At 53.2% G+C, this 27,751-nt stretch overlaps 1 protein-coding gene, 1 non-coding gene and 2 pseudogenes across 3 annotated transcripts in view; 3 read left to right on the forward strand and 1 right to left on the reverse strand.

The window, feature by feature from the left end:
* The window catches only part of LOC143956949 (uncharacterized), a 134,620-nt gene that overhangs the window by 78,015 nt on the left and 28,854 nt on the right, over nt 1-27,751 (reverse strand). The window lies entirely within an intron of this gene.
* LOC143956984 (IQ motif and SEC7 domain-containing protein 2 pseudogene) lies at nt 1,849-6,029 on the forward strand (annotated as a pseudogene).
* LOC143956985 (IQ motif and SEC7 domain-containing protein 2 pseudogene) overlaps nt 6,492-27,751 on the forward strand; it is a 41,746-nt pseudogene continuing 20,486 nt past the window's right edge.
* Nucleotides 13,593-13,664, forward strand: TRNAG-UCC (transfer RNA glycine (anticodon UCC)). Its single transcript has one exon. It is a non-coding gene; the product is annotated as a tRNA-Gly (tRNA).

A 27,751-nucleotide genomic window follows, 5' to 3' on the forward strand; every position in this document is an offset into this window, starting at 1 on the left:
GTATGGACTGGCCAGAGTGGTATATAGCCAGGGTGGTGTACGGACAGGCCAGGGTGGTGTACGGACAAGCTAGGGTGGTGTACGGACAGGCCAGGGTGGTGTACGGACTGGCCAGGGTGGCGTATGGACAGGCCAGGGTGGTGTATGGACTGGTCAGGGTGGTATATAGCCAGGGTGGTGTACGGACAGGCCAGGGTGGTGTATGGACTGGCCAGGGTGGTGTACGAACAGGCTAGGGTGGTGTAAGGACTGGCCAGGGTGGTGTACGGACAGGCCAGGGTGGTGTACTGACAGCCCAGGGTGGTGTACGGACAGCCCAGGGTGGTGTACGGACAGCCCAGGGTGGTATACAGACTGGCCAGGGTGGTATATGGACAGGCTAGGGTGGTGTACGGACAGGCCAGGGTGGTGTACGGACAGGCCAGGGTGGTGTACGGACAGGCCAGGGTGGTGTACGGACTGGCCAGGGTGGTGTATGGACAGGTCAAGGTGGTGTATGGACTGGCCAGGGTGGTATATAGCCAGGGTGGTATACGGACAGGCTAGGGTGGTGTAAGGACTGGCCAGGGTGGTGTACGGACAGCCCAGGGTGGTGTACGGACAAGCCAAGGTGGTATATGGACTGGGCAGGGTGGTATACGGACTGGCAAGGGGGGTGTATGAACAGGACATGGTGGTGTATGGACTGGCAAGGGTGGTGTACGGAAAGGCCAGGTTGGTGTATGGACTGGCCAGGGTGGTGTATGGACAGGCCAGGGTGGTGTACGGACAGGCCAGGGTGGTATACGGACTGGCAAGGGTGGTGCATGGACTGGCCAGAGTGGTGTATGGACAGATCAAGGTGGTGTATGGACTGGCCAGGGTGGTGTATGGACAGGCCAGGGTGGTGTATGGACAGGCCAGGGTGGTGTATGGACAGGCCAGGGTGGTGTATGGACTGGCCAGGGTGGTGTATGGACAGGCCAGGGTGGTGTATGGACAGGCCAGGGTGGTGTATGGACTGGCCAGGGTGGTGTACGGACAGGCCAGGGTGGTGTAACAATACAGTTGGGTAGTGAAAGGGTTAAATGTCATTTACAATAACATGTTCTTCCAGGGGCCGTATACCCCAATTCACAAAGCTCACAAATAAGGACGTGGCTCCTTTAAGAAAAATCGTCAGTTAATTTTTTTTTTTAAAAAGTCACATGACTGCACTGTGATTTCACAAATAAGGACGTGGCTCCTTTAAGAAAAATCGTCAGTTAATTTAAAAAAAAAAAAAAGGTCACATGACTGCACTGTGATTTCATTGGCTGAAAAACAGGTCACATGACTCTCCTACTATGATGTCATCGGCTCAGTCCCTTATAGTCAGACGCAGGGGAGGAAGGCTGCAGTAGTTCACAGATCACTGACCAGTGAGGTTGTGGCTTCATATCTCTCCTGAGATTTATCTTGTGATTTTATTGGATTTGATTTGATTCGATTCAATTTCATTGCGATTTCTACGATTTCTATCGTCATACATTTAAAGCGAGTTTCTTTATTCTTAATAATGAACCGATTTAAATGTAATCAGATTGTTTCTCTGGAAAACACCAAAGAGAAACCCACCAAAGGAAGGGCAATGGTAGGAGGTGTCAGTGACCAGCCTGCAGATACCCCAACCAAAAAGCCCCCCAAGATGAAGATGAAGAGGACCCGAGCGTTTTTGCGCGGCTGTTTCAGAGCCGTTTTTGGATGTTTCGCTTCCGGCTGTAAAGCCAATGGACATCACCGGGACACAGACACCGAGATTGGTAAGTGTTGTGCATAGTGATAGATACAGAAAGATAAGTCACCAGCCTGTGTGATATTTACATATAAATGGTTTCTTCCTGTATTAAAGAGGAAGGAAACCCATCGCTTGAACAGTTTCACACAACATTTCTATTTCCGGTATGCCGGGAATGCCAACTGTCAAACCATCCAATGGCCGGTGTCATGACGGATCACATGTGCAGCATTATGGCAGTTGAAGATTAAACAGACAAGATGACACATATACATAGTTGCCAACGTTTAAAAAAAAAAAAACTATTCCAGTTTTATATTGCAGTGCAGGGCTCTGTCTGCACCCCAAATGCATTAAAAAGACCCTTTATGCCCCTCCCCTCCGCTGAACAAATGGGGCCCCAGTAAGTTGCTGTAAAGCAGCTCCCACAGACAGTATCTATTTCATCATTTGCCTGGAATTCTGCCTTAGACCCCGCCCACACTTGGCGATTTGGAATGGTCGGCAGAAGTGCTGCGATTCCAAATCATGGGAAAACACGCAGCAAGCATTCCGATTACATTATTCTTAATGGCGCCCCCCAAACATGGCGAGATCTTGTCACCATTGTCACATGACAGAACCGCATGGCAATCCATCCAAAACATGCCGGGGGCTATTCCTTCACTTTGGGGGGCGGAGTCATCGGCAGTGCAGCGGTTCCCGGCCTCTTCTATATCCATCCACCGCAACAATTGGAGGGATTATAATAAAAGAGGCCGGGTGTTTATTAATAAGAAACAGAAGTACTGCAGATTACTCCCCCGCACCCGGAAGTGACCAATCACAGGGCGGCACAGTGGTGTAGTGGGCGGCACTCTCACCTAGCAGTAAAAAGGGTCGCTGGTTTGAATCCCACCCACGTCACCTGCATGGAGTTTGCATGTTCTCCCTGTGCCTGTGTGGGTTTCCTCCGGGTACTCCGGTTTCCTCCCACACTCCAAAGACCTGCTGGGAGGTTAATTGGCTTCTGCCCAAAATTGTCCCCTAGTATATGAATGTGAGTAGGGGGCCTTGGATTGTGGGCTCCTTGAGGGTAGGGAGTGATGTGAGTGTGCGATGTGTAAATTGGTGGCACTATATGGGTACCTTAAATAAATAATAATGCGATGTACAGGGACAGGGATAATTGTAGACACGCCCACTCACTCCGGATGGACTGGTGTCTTTATCCAACCTTAATAACTATGTAATCAGTCCCCTTTCTGACTCCATTCATTTTAGAGGGTCGGCAACCAGAATTGTTATATGAAGGCCACCATTACTCACCCCCGTGTCCCTGTCATATCGGCTTTATTTATTCTCCCTGGCACTGAAATTTGGAACTTTTCTCTCTAGAATTTGATGTTGTATAAAAAAATCTATGAAATGTAGGTGAAGGCGCTAAATCTGATTCTTCTTTGTTATTGCAGATGTACGCGGTATTTACTGCAGACACGGCTCACAAGGCAGGACTGCCCCAGTGAGCGACACACAATATGAAAGCTACATTGAGACTCCACCAGCATGTGAGGTTCACACGGAGCCCGATACGGCTGTACCAACACAGGGCCCTATACTGGTGGCGGCGGCCACTCCAGTAATCGGAGGGTCTTCCCATCAGCCCTCCATTTCTCTTTCTACAGCGTCTGAATCACCAACGATCAATGTAGCTGGACAGACAAGACAATTGGCTGTTCCTAGAAGAAGGCTTAACAGAGAGTCTGAGGAGCCCTCCAAAGGACCAGGTACGGCTGTACCAACACAGGTCCCTATACTGGTGGCGGCTGCCACTCCAGTAACCGGAGGGTCCTCCCAACAGCCCTCCGTTTTCATTTTTGGAGCATCTGAATCACCAACGATCGATGTAGCTGGACAGACAAGACAATTGGCTGTTCCTAGAAGAAGGCTCAACAAAAAGTCTGAGGAGCCCTCCAAAGGACCAGGTACGGCTGTACCAACACAGGTCCCTACACTGGTGGCGGCTGCCACTCCAGTAGCCGGGGGGTCCTCCCAACAGCCCTCCGTTTTCATTTTTGGAGCATCTGAATCACCAACGATCGATGTAGCTGGACAGACAAGACAATTGGCTGTTCCTAGAAGAAGGCTCAACAAAAAGTCTGAGGAGCCCTCCAAAGGACCAGGTACGGCTGTACCAACACAGGTCACTACACTGGTGGCGGCTGCCACTCCAGTAACCGGCGGGTCCTCCCAACAGCCCTCCGTTTTCATTTTTGGAGCATCTGAATCACCAACGATCGATGTAGCTGGACAGACAAGACAATTGGCTGTTCCTAGAAGAAGGCTTAACAAAGAGTCTGAGGAGCCCTCCCAGGGACCAGGTACGGCTGTACCAACACAGGTCCCTACACCGGTGGCGGCTGCCACTCCAGTAACCGGTGGGATGGTAGGGGTGCGACATATGCATCATGGTAAACAGGAACTTGGGGAGATTTCAGATGGTGACCATAAAAGTCTAAACAGCACCGCTAACTCCAATGAAACCATCAACTGCAGCTCAGGCCCCTCTTCCCGTGACAGCCTACGGGAGCCCCCCAATACCCTTTGTAAGCAGACGAACCAGAGGGAAACCAAGCACAGCTGGGACTCTTCTGCTTTCAGCAATGATGAGGTGCAAAGGAGGCAATACCGCATCGGTCTCAACCTCTTTAACAAAAAGCCTGAAAAAGGAATTCAGTACTTGATTGAGAGGGCCTTCCTATCTGATACCCCTGTGGGGGTAGCACATTTTATCCTTGAACAGAAAGGTCTGAGCCGAGAAATGATTGGAGAGTTCCTTGGAAACCGCCAAAAACAGTTTAACAGAGATGTCTTAGATTGTGTGGTGGATGAAATGGATTTCTCAAACATGGATCTGGACGAGGCATTGCGTAAATTCCAGGCCCACATTCGTGTTCAGGGAGAGGCACAGAAGGTGGAGAGGCTCATCGAGGCTTTCAGTCAGCGTTACTGTGTATGTAACCCGGCCCTGGTTCGTCAGTTCCGTAACCCAGATACCATATTTATCCTGGAATTCGCTATTATTCTTCTCAACACGGACATGTACAGCCCCAACGTCAAACCTGAGCGTAAGATGAAGCTAGAAGACTTCATTAAAAACCTGCGTGGGGTGGATAACGGGGAGGATATTCCCAGGGATCTGCTGGTTGGAATATACCAGAGAATCCAGGGTCAGGAATTGAGGACAAATGATGATCATGTATCTGAGGTGCAAGCTGTGGAGAGAATGATAGTTGTAAAAAAGCCAGTTCTTTCTCTTCCACATCGCCGACTTGTTTGCTGCTGCCAACTCTATGAGGTCCCAGATCCCAACCGCCCCCAGAGGAAGGGTCTGCACCAGAGGGAGGTCTTCCTCTTCAATGATCTTTTGGTGGTCACAAAGATTTTCCAGAAGAAGAAGAAGATATTGGTGACCTACAGCTTCCGGCAATCCTTTCCACTGGTGGACATGCAGATGCAGCTCTTCCAGAACTCTTATTACCAGCATGGAATCAAATTACTTTGCGCTGCCCCTGGTGGTGAGTGGAAGTTCCTAATAATCTTCAATGCTTCAAGCCTCCAAGATCGGCTCAGGTTTACCAGTGACCTACAAGAGTCCATTGCAGAAGTTCAGGAAATGGAAAAGTACAGAGTTGAATCGGAACTAGAGAAGAAAAAGGGGGTAATGCACCCCAATACGTCTCCTGGGCCAGGAATGAAGGAGGCTGTGCATGGCACTCTGGGACGGCCAAGTCTGGATGACACACATGCACTAGGCGATGGACTGAAGAGAAGCGCACTGAGCAGCTCATTAAGAGATCTCCCTGATGCTGGGGTCTATCATTAGCAGCCCTTGTCCTCATCAGCGACTTCCTGCTCCACCACCTCCTCCTCCTCCTCCTGAGGAGTACAAGTCTCCAAGACCCGTCTCCAACTCTTCCTCTTTCCTAGGCTCTCAGTTTGGAAGTAAAAGAGGAAAAGGACCCTTCCAAAATTTGCCTCCAGCTTCACTGCCTCCTCACCCCCACACTCCTCCAGGAGTTGATGGACCATCCAAGATTCAGGCTCTTCACGCTCAGTACTGCCACAGCCAGGGACCACTAGCTCAGCCCCCACCACCCTATCACTTTCCTCTGCACCACCTCAGCAGCCCCTTCAGCCACCTTCTCATCGTTATGTGACGTTCACACGGAGCCCGATACGGCTGTAAAAACACAGCTCCCTATACTGGTGGCGGCAGCCACTCCAGTAACCGAAGAGTCTTCCCATCAGCCCTCCATTTCTCTTTCTACAGCTTCTGAATCACCAACTATTAATGTAGCTGGACAAACAAGAAAATTGTTCCTAGAAGAAGACTCAACAAAAAGTCTGAGGAACCCTCCCAGGGACCAGATACGGCTGTACCGACACAGGTCCCTACACCGGTGGAGGCTGCCACTCCAGTAACCGGAGGGAGGGGAGGTTGGGGGAAAGGAAGGGGTGTGGGGGTTCCCCCCAACCCTCACCCACCTTTTTTCTTCCAACCTCTCCCCCCTTCTTTTCCTCCCTCCCTTCCTCTTCCATACTCCCCCTCCCCCTTGTTCTACCTTTCCCTTTACAATGTGATGGTTTTGATTAACCTTAAAGCTTAATATCTACACTTGGACAAGCAAGACAATTGGCTGCTCCTAGGAGAAGACTCAACTAAAAGTCTGAGGAACCCTCCAAGGGACCAGGTATGGTTATAGAAACACTGGGCCCTACACTGGTGGAGGATGCCACTCCAGTAACCGGAGGGTCCTCCCAACAGCCCTCCATTTTCATTTTTGGAGCGTCTGAATCACCAACGATCGATGTAGCTGGACAGACAAGACAATTGGCTGTTCCTAGAAGAAGGCTCAACAAAGAGTCTGAGGAGCCCTCCAAAGGACCAGGTACGGCTGTACCAACAGAGGTCCCTACACTGGTGGCGGCTGAAACTCCAGTAACCGGAGGGAGGGGAGGTTGGGGGAAAGGAAGGGGTGTGGGGGTTCCCCCCAACCCTCGCTTACCTTTTTTCCTCCAACCTCTCCCCCCTTTTTTCCTCCCTCTGTCCCTCATACTCCCCAATCGCCCTTGTTCTATCTTTCCCTTTAGATTGTGATATTTTTGATTAGCCATAAAGCTTAATATCTACATTTGGACAAGCAAGACAATTGGCTGCTCCTAGAAGAAGACCCAACAAAAAGTCTGAGGAAACCTCCCAGGGACCAGGTACAGCTGTACCAACACAGGTCCCTACACTGGTGGCGGCTGCCACTCCAGTAACCGGAGGGACTTCCCACCCGCCCTCTATTTCCCTTCCTGCAGCTTCTGCAGACGCTCTCAGGAGGGGGAGGGGAGGTTGGGGGAAAGGAAGGGGTGTGGGGGTTCCCCCCAACCCTCACCCACCTTTATCCTCCAACATCCCCCCTCTTTTCCTCCCTCTCTCCCTCTTCCATACTCCCCCTCCCCCTTGTTCTACCTTTCCCTTTAGAATGTGATATTTTTGATTAACCTTAAAGCTTAAGATCTACATTTGGACAGACAAGACAATTGGCTATTCCTAAAAGAAGGCTCAACAAAGAGTCTGAGGAGCCCTCCAAGGGACCAGGTATGGCTGTACCAACACAGGTCCCTACACTGGTGGCAGCTGCCACTCCAGTAGCCGGGGGGTCCTCCCATCAGGCCTCCGTTTTAGTTTTTGGAGCATCTGAATCACCAACGATCAATGTAGCTGGACAGACAAGAAAATTGGCTGTTCCTAAAAGAAGGCTCAACAAAGAGTCTGAGGAGCCCTCCAAGGGACCAGGTACGGCTGTACCAACACAGGTCCCTACACTGGTGGCGGCTGCCACTCCAGTAGCCGGGGGGTCCTCCCATCAGGCCTCCGTTTTAGTTTTTGGAGCATCTGAATCACCAACGATCAATGCAGCTGGACAGACAAGAAAATTGGCTGTTCCTAAAAGAAGGCTCAACAAAGAGTCTGAGGAGCCCTCCAAGGGACCAGGTACGGCTGTACCAACACAGGTCCCTACACTGGTGGCGGCTGCCACTCCAGTAGCCGGGGGGTCCTCCCTTCAGGCCTCCGTTTTATTTTTGGAGCATCTGAATCACCAACGATCAATGTAGCTGGACAGACAAGAAAATTGGCTGTTCCTAAAAGAAGGCTCAACAAAGAGTCTGAGGAGCCCTCCAAGGGACCAGGTACGGCTGTACCAACACAGGTCCCTACACTGGTGGCGGCTGCCACTCCAGTAGCCGGGGGGTCCTCCCATCAGGCCTCCGTTTTAGTTTTTGGAGCATCTGAATCACCAACGATCAATGTAGCTGGACAGACAAGAAAATTGGCTGTTCCTAAAAGAAGGCTCAACAAAGAGTCTGAGGAGCCCTCCAAGGGACCAGGTACGGCTGTACCAACACAGGTCCCTACACTGGTGGCGGCTGCCACTCCAGTAGCCGGGGGGTCCTCCCATCAGGCCTCCGTTTTAGTTTTTGGAGCATCTGAATCACCAACGATCAATGTAGCTGGACAGACAAGAAAATTGGCTGTTCCTAAAAGAAGGCTCAACAAAGAGTCTGAGGAGCCCTCCAAGGGACCAGGTACGGCTGTACCAACACAGGTCCCTACACTGGTGGCGGCTGCCACTCCAGTAGCCGGGGGGTCCTCCCATCAGGCCTCCGTTTTAGTTTTTGGAGCATCTGAATCACCAACGATCAATGTAGCTGGACAGACAAGAAAATTGGCTGTTCCTAAAAGAAGGCTCAACAAAGAGTCTGAGGAGCCCTCCAAGGGACCAGGTACGGCTGTACCAACACAGGTCCCTACACTGGTGGCGGCTGCCACTCCAGTAGCCGGGGGGTCCTCCCATCAGGCCTCCGTTTTAGTTTTTGGAGCATCTGAATCACCAACGATCAATGTAGCTGGACAGACAAGAAAATTGGCTGTTCCTAAAAGAAGGCTCAACAAAGAGTCTGAGGAGCCCTCCAAGGGACCAGGTACGGCTGTACCAACACAGGTCCCTACACTGGTGGCGGCTGCCACTCCAGTAGCCGGGGGGTCCTCCCATCAGGCCTCCGTTTTAGTTTTTGGAGCATCTGAATCACCAACGATCAATGTAGCTGGACAGACAAGAAAATTGGCTGTTCCTAAAAGAAGGCTCAACAAAGAGTCTGAGGAGCCCTCCAAGGGACCAAGTACGGCTGTACCAACACAGGTCCCTACACTGGTGGCGGCTGCCACTCCAGTAGCCGGGGGGTCCTCCCATCAGGCCTCCGTTTTAGTTTTTGGAGCATCTGAATCACCAACGATCAATGTAACTGGACAGACAAGAAAATTGGCTGTTCCTAAAAGAAGGCTCAACAAAGAGTCTGAGGAGCCCTCCAAGGGACCAGGTACGGCTGTACCAACACAGGTCCCTACACTGGTGGCGGCTGCCACTCCAGTAGCCGGGGGGTCCTCCCATCAAGCCTCCGTTTTAGTTTTTGGAGCATCTGAATCACCAACGATCAATGTAGCTGGACAGACAAGAAAATTGGCTGTTCCTAAAAGAAGGCTCAACAAAGAGTCTGAGGAGCCCTCCAAGGGACCAGGTACGGCTGTACCAACACAGGTCCCTACACTGGTGGCGGCTGCCACTCCAGTAGCCGGGGGGTCCTCCCATCAGGCCTCCGTTTTAGTTTTTGGAGCATCTGAATCACCAACGATCAATGTAGCTGGACAGACAAGAAAATTGGCTGTTCCTAAAAGAAGGCTCAACAAAGAGTCTGAGGAGCCCTCCAAGGGACGAGGTACGGCTGTACCAACACAGGTCCCTACACTGGTGGCGGCTGCCACTCCAGTAGCCGGGGGGTCCTCCCATCAGGCCTCCGTTTTAGTTTTTGGAGCATCTGAATCACCAACGATCAATGTAGCTGGACAGACAAGAAAATTGGCTGTTCCTAAAAGAAGGCTCAACAAAGAGTCTGAGGAGCCCTCCAAGGGACCAGGTACGGCTGTACCAACACAGGTCCCTACACTGGTGGCGGCTGCCACTCCAGTAACTGGAGGGTCCTCACTTCAGCCCTCCGTTTTCATTTTTGGAGGTATGTTTTTGAGGCGTGTGTTGGACTGGCTATAAGGGGAGGTTGGAGGCCAGTATGTTTTTGAGGCATGTGTTGGACCGGCTATGAGGGAAGGTTGGAACTCTTTTTGTCTTCAGAGGCGGAAGGAGTCTTTCCAGCTTTCTTTAGGCTTTTTCTGAGAACTGTTCCCACCAATGAGGTCCCTCATGGAGAGGGTCCAAGGACTCCCTCATCCGAGGTGAATGAATCTGTACCTGTGTGGGGGTTGCGTTAACCCCAAAAAGGACATCTATGCGGGTGCAGTTGTGCGGCGCACCCTGGGTGCGTTCGGGGCCGTGCACCGGCACCCACACAGATGTCCCATTGGGTACAGCCGCTGCACCGCAGTTGACAGCAATGGGACTTCCTATACGGGATGCTGGGAACAACTGTGCATCCCCATTCCGGTAAACACAGCCCTCCCATGGGGTACAGATTGATACCCCCGTATGAATGAGGCCTAAGTGTGAATGGAATATTTAGTTACATTGTGTTGCTAATCTAGGGACCACTGTACCCCTCTTTATTGTTATTTGGGTGTGTTTTATTATAGGAGTGTTATATATTGTAGATTAGGATAAGTTTGTATATGTGGCCTTAGAGAACAGAGGCCGCATATGGGCAGCACAGAGGCTTAGGATTAGCCTTGCAGCACTGGGGTCCTTTTTGGAGGAGCCCTCCAAGGGACCAGGTACGGCTGTACCAACACAGGTCCCTACACTGGTGGCGGCTGCCACTCCAGTAACTGGAGGGTCCTCACTTCAGCCCTCCGTTTTCATTTTTGGAGGTATGTTTTTGAGGCGTGTGTTGGACTGGCTATAAGGGGAGGTTGGAGGCCAGTATGTTTTTGAGGCATGTGTTGGACCGGCTATGAGGGAAGGTTGGAACTCTTTTTGTCTTCAGAGGCGGAAGGAGTCTTTCCAGCTTTCTTTAGGCTTTTTCTGAGAACTGTTCCCACCAATGAGGTCCCTCATGGAGAGGGTCCAAGGACTCCCTCATCCGAGGTGAATGAATCTGTACCTGTGTGGGGGTTGCGTTAACCCCAAAAAGGACATCTATGCAGGTGCAGTTGTGCGGCGCACCCTGGGTGCGTTCGGGGCCGTGCACCGGCACCCACACAGATGTCCCATTGGGTACAGCCGCTGCACCGCAGTTGACAGCAATGGGACTTCCTATACGGGATGCTGGGAACAACTGTGCATCCCCATTCCGGTAAACACAGCCCTCCCATGGGGTACAGATTGATACCCCCGTATGAATGAGGCCTAAGTGTGAATGGAATATTTAGTTACATTGTGTTGCTAATCTAGGGACCACTGTACCCCTCTTTATTGTTATTTGGGTGTGTTTTATTATAGGAGTGTTATATATTGTAGATTAGGATAAGTTTGTATATGTGGCCTTAGAGAACAGAGGCCGCATATGGGCAGCACAGAGGCTTAGGATTAGCCTTGCAGCACTGGGGTCCTTTTTGGAGGAGCCCTCCAAGGGACCAGGTACGGCTGTACCAACACAGGTCCCTACACTGGTGGCGGCTGCCACTCCAGTAACTGGAGGGTCCTCACTTCAGCCCTCCGTTTTCATTTTTGGAGGTATGTTTTTGAGGCGTGTGTTGGACTGGCTATAAGGGGAGGTTGGAGGCCAGTATGTTTTTGAGGCATGTGTTGGACCGGCTATGAGGGAAGGTTGGAACTCTTTTTGTCTTCAGAGGCGGTAGGAGTCTTTCCAGCTTTCTTTAGGCTTTTTCTGAGAACTGTTCCCACCAATGAGGTCCCTCATGGAGAGGGTCCAAGGACTCCCTCATCCGAGGTGAATGAATCTGTACCTGTGTGGGGGTTGCGTTAACCCCAAAAAGGACATCTATGCGGGTGCAGTTGTGCGGCGCACCCTGGGTGCGTTCGGGGCCGTGCACCGGCACCCACACAGATGTCCCATTGGGTACAGCCGCTGCACCGCAGTTGACAGCAATGGGACTTCCTATACGGGATGCTGGGAACAACTGTGCATCCCCATTCCGGTAAACACAGCCCTCCCATGGGGTACAGATTGATACCCCCGTATGAATGAGGCCTAAGTGTGAATGGAATATTTAGTTACATTGTGTTGCTAATCTAGGGACCACTGTACCCCTCTTTATTGTTATTTGGGTGTGTTTTATTATAGGAGTGTTATATATTGTAGATTAGGATAAGTTTGTATATGTGGCCTTAGAGAACAGAGGCCGCATATGGGCAGCACAGAAGCTTAGGATTAGCCTTGCAGCACTGGGGTCCTTTTTGGAGGAGCCCTCCAAGGGACCAGGTACGGCTGTACCAACACAGGTCCCTACACTGGTGGCGGCTGCCACTCCAGTAACTGGAGGGTCCTCACTTCAGCCCTCCGTTTTCATTTTTGGAGGTATGTTTTTGAGGCGTGTGTTGGACTGGCTATAAGGGGAGGTTGGAGGCCAGTATGTTTTTGAGGCATGTGTTGGACCGGCTATGAGGGAAGGTTGGAACTCTTTTTGTCTTCAGAGGCGGAAGGAGTCTTTCCAGCTTTCTTTAGGCTTTTTCTGAGAACTGTTCCCACCAATGAGGTCCCTCATGGAGAGGGTCCAAGGACTCCCTCATCCGAGGTGAATGAATCTGTACCTGTGTGGGGGTTGCGTTAACCCCAAAAAGGACATCTATGCGGGTGCAGTTGTGCGGCGCACCCTGGGTGCGTTCGGGGCCGTGCACCGGCACCCACACAGATGTCCCATTGGGTACAGCCGCTGCACCGCAGTTGACAGCAATGGGACTTCCTATACGGGATGCTGGGAACAACTGTGCATCCCCATTCCGCAGTTGGCAGCAATGGGAGGGTCCTCACTTCAGCCCTCCGTTTTCATTTTTGGAGGTATGTTTTTGAGGCGTGTGTTGGACTGGCTATAAGGGGAGGTTGGAGGCCAGTATGTTTTTGAGGCATGTGTTGGACCGGCTATGAGGGAAGGTTGGAACTCTTTTTGTCTTCAGAGGCGGAAGGAGTCTTTCCAGCTTTCTTTAGGCTTTTTCTGAGAACTGTTCCCACCAATGAGGTCCCTCATGGAGAGGGTCCAAGGACTCCCTCATCCGAGGTGAATGAATCTGTACCTGTGTGGGGGTTGCGTTAACCCCAAAAAGGACATCTATGCGGGTGCAGTTGTGCGGCGCACCCTGGGTGCGTTCGGGGCCGTGCACCGGCACCCACACAGATGTCCCATTGGGTACAGCCGCTGCACCGCAGTTGACAGCAATGGGACTTCCTATACGGGATGCTGGGAACAACTGTGCATCCCCATTCCCCAGTTGACAGCAATGGGACTTCCTATACGGGATGCTGGGAAGAACTGTGCATCCCCATTCCGGTAAACACAGCCCTCCCATGGGGTACAGATTGATACCCCCGTGTGAATGAGGCCTAAGTGTGAATGGAATATTTAGTTACATTGTGTTGCTAATCTAGGGACCACTGTACCCCTCTTTATTGTTATTTGGGTGTGTTTTATTATAGGAGTGTTATATATTGTAGATTAGGATAAGTTTGTATATGTGGCCTTAGAGAACAGAGGCCGCATATGGGCAGCACAGAGGCTTAGGGTTAGCCTTGCAGCACTGGGGTCCTTTTTCAGAATCTGACCAGGACACTATCTGCATGGAGTTTGCATGTTCTCCCTGTGCTTACGTGGGTTTCCTCCCACACTACAAAGACATGCTACCTTGCGTTGGTGGTGCAGTGGTGAGCATAGCTGCCTTCCCAGCAGCTGACCCGGGTTCGATTCCCGGCCAACGCCATCTCCAATACTTGGAGTCCTCAGAGAGAAAAGCGCCATACAATGTCAATGAGAAGTATAGAAGCTGTGGAATAAAGAATGAAGCGAATGTGTGGAATGTTTGAGGAAGAAAATGTTCCCCCAGAATCTATAGAAGGAGAACCCAACAACTGATAGAAGATTCTTAGGCTGTGATCTCAGGCGGAATTACTGCGATTCCCGAATTGCCGCAAAACATGGAATACGCTTGTGATCCCGTTTCTTTCAGTGGCCCCCCAATCACAGGACAATATTGTCACCTGACAAATCACACCAACAAAATCATGAGACGCCTGTTTCCCAAAAGCAGTCCTGCAGTTTGTCAGGTGACAATCGCTGCAAAATCACCCCCCCCCCCGATTGGGGTGATGTTGAAAGTAAACGGATCGCAAGTGTGTGCCGCATTTGAAGCAATTGGGGAGTCCAGAAAACCTAAATGTGACCATCATATGACGAGAACTTCCTGTACACTCATACCCCCCCAGAGTTATATTACACCCATACCCCCCCAGCAGGAATATTACACCCATACCCCCCTGCATGAATATTACACCCATACTCCCCCAGCATGAATATTACACCCATACCCCCCCAGCAGGAATATTACACTCATACCCCCCCCAGCAGGAATATTACACCCATACCCCCCCAGCATGAATATTACACCCATACCCCCCCAGCAGGAATATTACACTCATACCCCCCCAGCAGAAATATTACACCCATACCCCCCCCCCAGCAGGAATATTACACCCATACCCCCCCAGCATGAATATTACACTCATACCCCCCCAGCAGGAATATTACACCCATACCCCCCCCAGCAGGAATATTACACCCATACCCCCCCCAGCATGAATATTACACCCATACCCCCCCCAGCAGGAATATTACACCCATACCCCCCCCAGCATGAATATTACACTCATACCCCCCCAGCAGGAATATTACACCCATACCCCCCCAGCATGAATATTACACCCATACCCCCCCCCCTGCAGGAATATTACACTCATACCCCCCCAGCAGGAATATTACACTCATACTCCCCCCCAGCAGGAATATTACACCCATACCCCCCAGCAGGAATATTACACCCATACCCCCCAGCATGAATATTACACCCATACCCCCCCAGAGGAATATTACACCCATACTCCCCCCAGAGGAAGATTACACTCATACTCAACCAGCAGGAATATTACACCCATACTCCCCCCCCGCATGAATATTACACCCATACCCCCCCCCCCCGCATGAATATTACACCCATACCCCCCAGAGGAATATTACACCCATACCCCCCAGAGGAATATTACACCCATACCCCCCAGAGGAATATTACACCCATACCCCCCCTGCAGGAATATTACACCTATACTCCCCCCGGCAGGAATATTACACCCATACCCCCCCTGCAGGAATATTACACCCATACCCCCCCAGAGGAATATTACACCCATACCCCCCCAGAGGAATATTACACCCATACTCCCCCCAGCAGGAATATTACACCCATACCCCCCCAGAGGAATATTACACCCATACCCCCCAGAGGAATATTACACCCATACTCCCCCCTGCAGGAATATTACACCTATACTCCCCCTGCAGGAATATTACACCCATACTCCCCCAGCAGGAATATTACACCCATACCCCCCCAGAGGAATATTACACCCATACCCCCCAGAGGAATATTACACCCATACTCCCCCCAGCAGGAATATTACACCCATACTCCCCCCAGCAGGAATATTACACCCATACTCCCCCCAGCAGGAATATTACACCCATACCCCCCCCAGAGGAATTTTACACCCATACCCCCCCTGCAGGAATATTACACCTATACTCCCCCCAGCAGGAGTATTACACCCATACTCCCCCTGCAGGAATATTACACCCATATCCCCCCAGCAGGAATATTACACCCATTCCCCCCCAGAGGAATATTACACCTATACTCCCCGCAGCAGGACTATTACACCCATACTACCCCCCCCCCCAGCAGAAATATTGCACCAACACCCCACATCCTGACACTAATGAGGATCTCTACTGAGCTACTGTGTGCTGATAACAGGAATCCTGCTGCAGGTATCTGGGAACATTTCATAGGCAGCAGCACTCTGCTCTCTCCTTCTAGCAGCATGTTCTCTGTCACCATATTGCTACACAACTCCTGTGATGGCTCCTGCAAATAAACAAAAGTAAGAAAAAATAAAATAATAATATTATTATTAATCACTTCCCCCGGGTGGCTGTCATATGACGCCCTGGACTTTCAGTGGAGATATCGGGGTGACAGGTGCAGCTCCCAGCATCATCCACATATCTTTGTTTTCAGCCTGGCTAGCCGTATGATTGCTTTTACAGGCAGTGAGAGGGGATGGGGTCCTCGAGGTGTTTGGGGTGAGGGGGACGAGGGGTGAGCCCTCGAGGTGTTTGGGGGATGGGCTCTCGGGGTGAAGAAGATGGGCTGTCGGGGTGGGCTCTCGGGTGAGGGGAATAGGTCCCAAGGTATTTGGGTGAGGGGGCGGATCCTCAGGGTGTGGGGGATGGGCTCTCAGGGTGTTTGGAGTGAGGGGGTGGGCCCTCGGGGTGTTCGGGATGAAGGGGGCGGGCCCTCAGGTGTTTGGGGTGAGCCCTTGGGGTGAGGGGATGGACCCTCGGGGCACTTGGGGTGAGGGGGATGGACCCTCGGGGAGTTTGGGGTGAGGGGGTGGGCCCTCGGGGAGTTTGGGGTGAGGGGGTGGACCCTCAGGGTATTTGGGATGAGGGGGATGGGCCCTCAGGGTGCTGTGGATTGGGACAGTGGGTACCACGCTTGGCTGGGATGAGGGTGGCCCGCGGTTTGCGGAGTTGAACGGTGTCATGTTCTCTCACATGTTGCCCCATCGATAGGAGAAGGTCAGACATGTTCCTGTCTGGGGGTTGTATATAATGTCACATTATGGGGGAGGGGGCTTTCTATTATATCCGCTCCTATGCTGACAATCCCTGTACAGCCCCCCTGGCCTCTGCCCCCTCGGGGGAGGGGGGGGGTATCTCCAGTGTTGGTTCCTCCGCTCTTCTCAGTGCTGGGAGACACCACTATCTCATCCAGCACTCTGGTCTCCTTCTATTAAGACACAGCTGATTGGCCCAGTGCTGTCACCTGACCACTCCTCCATCCCTGGAATGAGAAGGTGATTCCTTCAGCTACACAGTGAAGGGGGGAGGGGTGAGGGTACAGTGCGGTGTGTGGGGGGGGAGGGGTATAAAGGTGAACTCCGCTGTTGTAGTGAAGAATGACTTCGTAGAGAAATGTAACATTTTCCTTCCATTATATTGCAGGTTCCGTCATGTCTGTGCAGTTCTCCGTCCCTCTGGCCTTCAGAGAGCTCCTGAAGAGCGGGGGTGGGGGGCAATATGTGGTCCAGGAGGTCCAACCATCCCAGCTCAGTGGCGAGACCTTCTATGATCCCATGCCCTTCTCCTTTAATCCGTGCCCCTTCTTCTCTGATCTGTGCCCTTCTTCTCTGGTCCTTACCCTTCTTCTCTGGTCCCTGCCCTTCTTCTCTGATCCCTGCCCTTCTTCTCTTGTCCCTGTCCCTCTTCTCTGATCATCACCCTTCTTCTCTGGTCCCTGCCCTTCTTCTCTTGTCCCTGCCCTTCTTCTCTGGTCCTCGCCCTTCTTCCCTGGTCCCTGCCCTTCTTCTCTGGTCCTCACCCTTCTTCTCTGGTCCCTGCCCTTCTTCTCTGGTCCTCGCCCCTCTTCTCTGATCATCACCCTTCTTCTCTGGTCCCTGCCCTTCTTCTCTTGTCCCTGCCCTTCTTCAATGCTCCTCTCCCTTCGTCTCTGGTCCCTGCCCTTCTTCTCTTGTCCCTGCCCTTCTTCTCTGGTCCTCGCCCTTCTTCTCTGGTCCCTGCCCTTCTTCTCTGGTCCTCGCCCTTCTTCTCTGGTCCCTGCCCTTCTTCTCTTGTCCCTGCCCTTCTTCTCTGGTCCTCGCCCTTCTTCTCTGGTACTCGCCCTTCTTCTCTGGTCCCTGCCCTTCTTCAATGCTCCTCTCCCTTCGTCTCTGGTCCCTGGCCTTCTTCTCTTGTCCCTGCCCTTCTTCTCTGGTCCTCGCCCTTCTTCTCTGGTCCCTGCCCTTCTTCTCTTGTCCCTGCCCTTCTTCTCTGGTCCTCGCCCTTCTTCTCTGGTCCTCGCCCTTCTTCTCTGGTCCCTGCCCTTCTTCTCTTGTCCCTGCCCTTCTTCTCTGGTCCTCGCCCTTCTTCTCTTGTCCCTGCCCTTCTTCTCTGCTCCCTGCCCTTCTTCTCTGGTCCTCGCCCTTCTTCTCTGGTCCCTGCCCTTCTTCTCTTGTCCCTGCCCTTCTTCTCTGGTCCTCGCCCTTCTTCTCTTGTCCCTGCCCTTCTTCTCTGCTCCCTGCCCTTCTTCTCTGGTCCTCGCCCTTCTTCTCTGGTCCCTGCCCTTCTTCTCTTGTCCCTGCCCTTCTTCTCTGGTCCTCGCCCTTCTTCTCTTGTCCCTGCCCTTCTTCTCTGCTCCCTGCCCTTCTTCTCTGGTCCTCGCCCTTCTTCTCTGGTCCCTGCCCTTCTTCTCTTGTCCCTGCCCTTCTTCTCTGGTCCTCGCCCTTCTTCTCTTGTCCCTGCCCTTCTTCTCTGCTCCCTGCCCTTCTTCTCTGGTCCTCGCCCTTCTTCTCTTGTCCCTGCCCTTCTTCTCTGGTCCCTGCCCTTCTTCTCTGGTCCTCACCCTTCTTCTGGTGTTATCGGTGCCACTGGTAAACACTGAATGGGTACAGTGAAGGGCAGGACACCACACACCCCCTCAGCTGTCTAGATTTACATTCAATTTTTAAATACAAAAATCCTTCACAGCTGCAGATCTCATCACACGCCTATATATATATATACAGTATCTCACAAAAGTAAGTACAAATAAGCCCCTCCCCTTGTCCGGGGACCTTTGATACACGTCACCCGTCCTAGGATTGGAGGGCTGATCTGTCTATCAAAGTCCCAGGAAAATAGGAGGGTACACCCCTCAGTCACATTTGTGTAAATCTTTTCTTTTCATGTGACAACACTGAAGAAATGACACTTGTGTACAATGTAAAGTAGTGAGTGTACAGCTTGTATAACAGTGTAAATTTCCTGTCCCCTCAAAATAACTCAACACACAGCCATTAATGTCTAAACCGCTGGCAACAAAAGTCAGTACACCCCTAAGTGAAAATCTCCAAATTGGGCCCAAAGTGTCAATATTTTGTGTGGCCGCCATTATTTTCCAGCACTGCCTTCACCCTCTTGGGCATGGAGGTCAGCAGAGATTCACAGGTTGTCACTGGAGTCCTCTTCCCCTCCCCCATGATGACATCACAGAGCTGGTGGATGTTGGAGACCTTCCCCTCCTCCACCTTCTGTTTGAGGATCCCCCACAGATGACCAATAGGGTTTAGGTCTGGAGACATGCTTGGCCAGTCCATCACCTTTACCCTCAGCTTCTTTAGCAAGGTGGTGGTGTTGGAGGTGTGTTTGGGGTGGTTATCATGTTGGAATACTGCCCTGCGGCCCAGTCTCTGAAGGGAGGGGATCATGCTCTGCTTCAGTATGTCACAGTACATGTTGGCATTCATGGTCCCCTCAATGATCTGTAGCCCCCCAGTGCCGGCAGCACTCATGCAGCCCCAGACCATGACACCCCCACCACCATGCTTGACTGTAGACAAGACACACTTGTCTTTGTCCTCCTCACCTGGTTGCCCCCACACACGCTTGTCACCATCTGACACCAAATACCTTTATCTTGGTCTCATCAGACCACAGGACATGGTTCCAGTAATCCATCTCCTTAGTCTGCTTGTCTTCAGCAACCTGTTTGTGGTCTTTCTTGTGCATCATCTTTAGAAGAGGCTTCCTTCTGGGATGACAGCCATGCAGACCAATTTGATGCAGTGTGCGGCGTATGGTCTGAGCACTGACAGGCTGACCTCCCACCCCTACAACCTCTGCAGCAATGCTGGCAGCACTCATACGTCTATTTCCCAAAGACAACCTCTGGATATGACGCTGAGCACGTGACCTCAACTTCTCTGGTGGACCATGGCGAGGCCTGTTCTGAGGGGAACCTGTCCTGTTATACCGCTGTATGGTCTTGGCCACCGTACTGCAGATCAGTTTCAGGGTCTTGGCAATCTTCTTATAGCCTAGGCCACCTTTATGTAGAGCAACAATTCTTATCTTCAGATCATCAGAGAGTTCTTTGCCATGAGGTGCCATGTTGTACTTCCAGTGACCAGTATGAGAGAGTGAGAGCGATAACACCAAATGTAACACACCTGCTCCCCATTCACACCTGAGATATTGTAACACTAATGATTCACATGATACCGGGGAGGGAAAATGGCTAATTGGGCCCAATTTGGAGATTTTCACTTAGGGGTGTACTGACTTTTGTTGCCAGCGGTTTAGACATTAATGGCTGTGTGTTGAGTTATTTTGAGGGGACAGGAAATTTACACTGTTATACAAGCTGTACACTCACTACTTTACATTGTAGACAAGTGTCATTTCTTCAGTGTTGTCACATGAAAAGAGAGAAGAAATGTCACTGAGGGGTGTACTTACTTTTGTCAGATACTGTACAGCACACCTCATCTGTTGGGGCTCATTCACATTAGTGCAGGCCTCAAACATTCCACTCGCCCGATGGCATTTTGCGAGTGGATTTTGGGGGCTGGTGGGAAGGGCTGGGAGCAGAGGGGGAGGGGTGAACACCGCTGATCACAGAGGGGAAGAGAGGATGGCCGCCGGCCGGATGATCAGAGTGCGGGGGAACATAACAGCTTTCATGTCAATAGCTGTGTGTTCCCCGCCGTGTGCCGTCACATACAGCCCCTCCTATTTTTCTGGGACTTTGATAGACAGATCACCCCTCCAATCCTAGGACGGGTGACGTGTATCAAAGGTCCCCGGACAAGGGGAGGGGCTTATGTGACGGTGCACGGCGGGGGAACACACAGCTAATGAAATGAAAGCTATTATGTTCCCCCGCACTCTGATCATCCGGCCGGCGGCTCCACTCTCACCCCCTCCACAAGTAGGCTGCATTGGTGGGCACAGGCTGCATGGTGGGCACAGACTGCATGGTGGGCACAGACTGCATTGCACACAGGCTGCATTGGTGGGCACAGGCTGCATAGGACACAGGCTACATTGGTGGACACATGCTGTATTGGTGGGCACAGGCTGCATTGGTGGACACAGGCTGTATTGGTGGGCACAGGCTGCATTGGTGGACACAGGCTACATTGGTGGACACAGGCTGCCTTGGTGGGCACAGGCTGCATTGGTGGGCACAGGCAGCCTTGGTGGACACAGGCAGCCTTGGTGGACACAGGCTGCATTGGTGGACACAGGCTGCATTGGTGGGCACAGGCTGCATTGTGGGCACAGGCTGCATTGGTGGACACAGGCTGTATTGGTGGGCACAGGCTACATTGGTGGACACAGGCTACATTGGTGGACACAGGCTGCATTGGTGGGCACAGGCTGTATTGGTGGGCACAGGCTGCATTGGTGGACACAGGCTGCCTTGGTGGGCACAGGCTGCATTGGTGGGCACAGGCAGCCTTGGTGGACACAGGCAGCCTTGGTGGACACAGGCTGCATTGGGGGACACAGGCTACATTGGTGGACACAGGCTGCATTGGTGGGCACAGGCTGCATTGGTGGACACAGGCTGCATTGGTGGACACAGGCTGCCTTGGTGGGCACAGGCTGCATTGGTGGGCACAGGCTGTATTGGTGGACACAGGCTGTATTGGTGGACACAGGCTGTATTGGTGGGCACAGGTTGCATTGGTGGGCACAGGTTGCATTGGTGGGCACAGGCTGTATTGGCGGGCACAGGCTGCATTGGTTGCACAGGCTGCATTGGTGGACACAGGCTGTATTGGTGGACACAGGCTGTATTGGCGGACACAGGCTGCATTGGTGGACACATGCTGCATTGGTGGGCACAGGCTGTATTGGCGGACACAGGCTGCATTGGTGGACACAGGCTGAATTGGTGGACACAGGCTGCATTGGTGGGCAAAGGCTGTATTGGCGGGCACAGGCTGCATTGGTTGCACAGGCTGCATTGGTGGACACAGGCTGCATTGGTGGGCACAGGCTGCATTGGTGGACACAGGCTGCCTTGGTGGACACAGGCTGCCTTGGTGGGCACATGCTGCATTGGTGGGCACAGGCTGTATTGGTGGACACAGGCTGTATTGGTGGACACAGGCTGTATTAGTGGGCACAGGTTGCATTGGTGGGCACAGGTTGCATTGGTGGGCACAGGCTGTATTGGCGGGCACAGGCTGCATTGGTTGCACAGGCTGCATTGGTGGACACAGGCTGCATTGGTGGGCACAGGCTGCATTGGTGGACACAGGCTGCATTGGTGGACACAGGCTGCATTGGTGGGCACAGGCTGTATTGGCGGGCACAGGCTGCATTGGTTGCACAGGCTGCATTGGTGGACACAGGCTGCATTGGTGGGCACAGGCTGCCTTGGTGGGCACAGGCTGCATTGGTGGGCACAGGTTGCATTGGTGGGCACAGGTTGCATTGGTGGGCACAGGTTGCATTGGTGGGCATGGATTAATTTGTTAATATTTTTATAACTTAATTTTGCATAAAACATTTAAGTGTCATTTCATGAGATAATTTATGAGGGCGGGTTTAGAGGGGATTAGGGGCGGGGCAGGATAGGGGTTGGCTAGGGCAACTGGTGGCGAGTAACCCTTGAGGCCTGGCTAGTAGCTCAGGACTTACAATTTTGAGCCCTGCACTAGTGAATGGGGTGCAATAAAACATCCCCCCCTATTGTTACTCCCTTTGGCTGCAGGGGTAATGGCCAGGGGTATACATATGTCACTGCCATGTTGGTTTGCAGGAATTATACCCCCGGGCGCTTTCATTTAAGTGAATGGGGTAATTTTACAACTGCCCCTCAACTATGCGCAATGCGTGCCGCTGTGGTGTGCTGGTTTGGGGGTAAAGCAGGTGATGAAGAGGTAAGTAAATAGCAAGCTGGTCCAACCTGACTAACCGATTGCGGGACCGCCCACCATACATAAAGTGCGGCAGAGCGGCCGCTGTGTGCCGGATTTCATACCAAGTACACGATCCGCCACTTCCGGGTCCGGTGATTGCGTGCGCCGCTGGCGACCCGGCATCTACCGCAGACTCCATGTCTGCCGACACCTACTGATTATACACCGGCAGAACGGCGACCCCCCTATGTAAACAAAGCCGATCGCTGTTCTGTTAGAAGGGAAGGTATTGATCCTGTGTGTCCCTCCCCACCGGGAATATTACACCGACACCCCCCATCCCGACACTGACGTCCCCCCACCGGGAATATTACACCGACACCCCCCATCCCGACACTGACGTCCCCCCACCGGGAATATTACACCGACACCCCCCCATCCTGACACTGACATCCCCCACACCGGGAATATTACACCGACACCCCCCATCCCGACACTGACATCCCCCCCACCGGGAATATTACACCAACACCCCCCATCCTGACACTGACGTCCCCCCAGGAATATTACACCGACACCCCCCCATCCTGACACTGACGTCCCCCCAGGAATATTACACCGACACCCCCCCATCCCGACACTGACGTCCCCCCAGGAATATTACACCGACACCCCCCCATCCTGACACTGACGTCCCCCCAGGAATATTACACCGACACCCCCCATCCTGACACTGACATCCCCCCAGGAATATTACACTGACACCCCCCATCCTGACACTGACGTCCCCCCTGGAATATTACACCGACACCCCCATCCCGACACTGACGTCCCCCCAGGAATATTACACCAACACCCCCCATCCTGACACTGACGTCCCCCCAGGAATATTACACTGACACCCCCCATCCTGACACTGACGTCCCCCCTGGAATATTACACCGACACCCCCATCCCGACACTGACGTCCCCCCAGGAATATTACACCAACACCCCCCATCCTGACACTGACGTCCCCCCAGGAATATTACACTGACACCCCCCATCCTGACACTGACGTCCCCCCAGGAATATTACACCGACACCCCCCCATCCCGACACTGACGTCCCCCCAGGAATATTACACCGACACCCCCCCATCCCGACACTGACGTCCCCCCAGGAATATTACACCGACACCCCCCCATCCTGACACTGACGTCCCCCCAGGAATATTACACCAACACCCCCCATCCTGACACTGACGTCCCCCCAGGAATATTACACCGACACCCCCCCATCCCGACACTGACGTCCCCCCAGGAATATTACACCGACACCCCCCCATCCCGACACTGACGTCCCCCCAGGAATATTACACCAACACCCCCCATCCTGACACTGACGTCCCCCCAGGAATATTACACCGACACCCCCCCCATCCTGACACTGACGTCCCCCCCACCGGGAAAATTACACCGACACCCCCCCCATCCTGACACTGACGTCCCCCCAGGAATATTACACCGACACCCCCCCATCCTGACACTGACGTCCCCCCAGGAATAATACACCGACACCCCCCCATCCTGACACTGACGTCCCCCCAGGAATATTACACCGACACCCCCCCATCCTGACACTGACGTCCCCCCAGGAATATTACACCGACACCCCCCCATCCTGACACTGACGTCCCCCCAGGAATATTACACCGACACCCCCCCATCCTGACACTGACGTCCCCCCAGGAATATTACACCGACACCCCCCATCCCGACACTGACGTCCCCCCCAGGAATATTACACCGACACCCCCCATCCTGACACTGACGTCCCCCCCAGGAATATTACACCGACACCCCCCCATCCTGACACTGACGTCCCCCCAGGAATATTACACCAACACCCCCCCATCCCGACACTGACGTCCCCCCAGGAATATTACACCGACACCCCCCCCATCCTGACACTGACGTCCCCCCAGGAATATAACACCGACACCCCCCCATCCCGACACTGACGTCCCCCCAGGAATATTACACCAACACCCCCCATCCTGACACTGACGTCCCCCCAGGAATATTACACCGACACCCCCCCATCCCGACACTGACATCCCCCCAGGAATATTACACTGACACCCCCCATCCTGACACTGACGTCCCCCCAGGAATATTACACCGACACCCCCCCATCCTGACACTGACGTCCCCCCAGAAATATTACACCGACACCCCCCATCCTGACACTGACGTCCCCCCAGGAATATTACACCGACACCCCCCATCCTGACACTGACGTCCCCCCAGGAATATTACACCGACAACCCCCCATCCTGACACTGACACCCCCCCAGGAATATTACACCGACACCCCCCATCCTGACACTGACACCCCCCCAGGAATATTACACTGACACCCCCCATCCCGACACTGACGTCCCCCCAGGAATATTACACCGACACCCCCCCATCCTGACACTGACGTCCCCCCAGGAATATTACACCAACACCCCCCCATCCTGACACTGACGTCCCCCCAGGAATATTACACCGACACCCCCCATCCTGACACTGACGTCCCCACAGGAATATTACACCGACACCCCCCATCCTGACACTGACGTCCCCCCAGGAATATTACACCGACACCCCCCCATCCTGACACTGATGTCCCCCCAGGAATATTACACCGACACCCCCCATCCTGACACTGACGTCCCCTCAGGAATATTACACCGACACCCCCCATCCTGACACTGACATCCCCCCAGGAATATTACACCGACACCCCCCATCCTGACACTGACGTCCCCCCAGGAATATTACACCAACACCCCCCCATCCTGACACTGACGTCCCCCCAGGAATATTACACCAACACCCCCCCATCCTGACACTGACGTCCCCCCAGGAATATTACACCGACACCCCCCATCCTGACACTGACATCCCCCCAGGAATATTACACCGACACCCCCCATCCTGACACTGACGTCCCCCCAGGAATATTACACCAACACCCCCCCATCCTGACACTGACGTCCCCCCAGGAATATTACACCAACACCCCCCCATCCTGACACTGACGTCCCCCCAGGAATATTACACCGACACCCCCCATCCCGACACTGACGTCCCCCCAGGAATATTACACCGACACCCCCCCCATCCTGACACTGACATCCCCCCAGGAATATTACACCGACACCCCCCATCCTGACACTGACGTCCCCCCAGGAATATTACACCAACACCCCCCCATCCTGACACTGACACCCCCCCAGGAATATTACACCAACACCCCCCATCCCGACACTGACGTCCCCCCAGGAATATTACACCGACACCCCCATCCTGACACTGACATCCCCCCAGGAATATTACACCGACACCCCCCATCCTGACACTGACGTCCCCCCTGGAATATTACACCAACACCCCCCCATCCTGACACTGACACCCCCCCAGGAATATTACACCAACACCCCCCATCCCGACACTGACGTCCCCCCAGGAATATTACACCGACACCCCCCATCCCGACACTGACGTCCCCCCAGGAATATTACACCGACACCCCCCCATCCTGACACTGACGTCTCCCCAGGAATATTACACCGACACCCCCCATCCCGACACTGACATCCCCCCAGGAATATTACACTGACACCCCCCCATCCTGACACTGACATCCCCCCAGGAATATTACACTGACACCCCCCCATCCTGACACTGACGTCCCCCCAGGAATATTACACCGACACCCCCCATCCCGACACTGACGTCCCCCCAGGAATATTACACCGACACCCCCCCATCCTGACACTGACGTCTCCCCAGGAATATTACACCGACACCCCCCATCCCGACACTGACGTCCCCCCAGGAATATTACACCGACACCCCCACATCCTGACACTGACGTCCCCCCAGGAATATTACACCGACACCCCCCATCCTGACACTGACATCCCCCCAGGAATATTACACTGACACCCCCCCATCCTGACACTGACGTCCCCCCAGGAATATTACACCGACACCCCCCCATCCTGACACTGACGTCCCCCCAGGAATATTACACCAACACCCCCCCATCCTGACACTGACGTCCCCCCAGGAATATTACACCAACACCCCCCCATCCTGACACTGATGTCCCCCCAGGAATATTACACCAACACCCCCCCATCCTGACACTGACGTCCCCCCAGGAATATTACACCGACACCCCCCATCCTGACACTGACGTCCCCCCAGGAATATTACACCGACACCCCCCATCCCGACACTGACGTCCCCCCAGGAATATTACACCAACACCCCCCCCCATCCTGACACTGACATCCCCCCAGGAATATTACACCGACACCCCCCATCCTGACACTGACGTCCCCCCAGGAATATTACACCGACACCCCCCATCCCGACACTGACGTCCCCCCAGGAATATTACACCGACACCCCCCATCCTGACACTGACGTCCCCCCAGGAATATTACACCGACACCCCCCATCCTGACACTGACGTCCCCCCAGGAATATTACACCGACACCCCCCCCATCCTGACACTGACATCCCCCCAGGAATATTACACCGACACCCCCCATCCTGACACTGACGTCCCCCCAGGAATATTACACCGACACCCCCCATCCCGACACTGACGTCCCCCCAGGAATATTACACCGACACCCCCCATCCCGACACTGACGTCCCCCCAGGAATATTACACCGACACCCCCCATCCTGACACTGACGTCCCCCCCACCGGGAATATTACACCGACACCCCCCATCCTGACACTGACGTCCCCCCAGGAATATTACACCGACACCCCCCCATCCTGACACTGACGTCCCCCCAGCAGGAATAAGGAAATAAGGATGATCTGCAGCTCCATCTAGTGGTCATAATGCAGTACATGTATGACAGGAAGCTTCACAGACCAATGGGGTGGTCAGAGGGTTGGAAAGGGGAGGCAACGACGTGTCCATGCCCAGTAATTACCAGAATATTTCCGCTGCTCGGGGGTAGACTTAAGGCAAGGTTATTTCC

Source organism: Lithobates pipiens, unplaced genomic scaffold (genome assembly GCF_037356315.1).
Source record: "Lithobates pipiens isolate NorthernLeopardFrog02 unplaced genomic scaffold, aLitPip1_a1.2 Scaffold_47, whole genome shotgun sequence".
NCBI lineage: Eukaryota > Metazoa > Chordata > Amphibia > Anura > Ranidae > Lithobates > Lithobates pipiens.